The following is a 246-nucleotide window of genomic DNA, read 5'->3' on the forward strand; positions in this document are numbered from 1 at the left end:
AAAGCAGACTGGACCAGATGGAGGCGATACGTTCCTCCGAAACGTCGGTTAACACCACATACACGGTGCCAAATCCCAGAAGACTGCTTTTTTCATAGTCACCGCCGTGAAAACCTCAAATCTTACATAGTTCATAGTTCTTTATTTCATTCCCTAGATATATACAGTTGCGGAAATTGTTGAGTTCCCATAACGACAAATCGAATACCAACAGATCGTTGCCTAGGAAGAACGATTTACTGAAAC

This window comes from Cryptotermes secundus, unplaced genomic scaffold (assembly GCF_002891405.2).
Source record: "Cryptotermes secundus unplaced genomic scaffold, Csec_1.0 scaffold401, whole genome shotgun sequence".
In the NCBI taxonomy this organism is placed as follows: Eukaryota; Metazoa; Arthropoda; class Insecta; order Blattodea; family Kalotermitidae; genus Cryptotermes; species Cryptotermes secundus.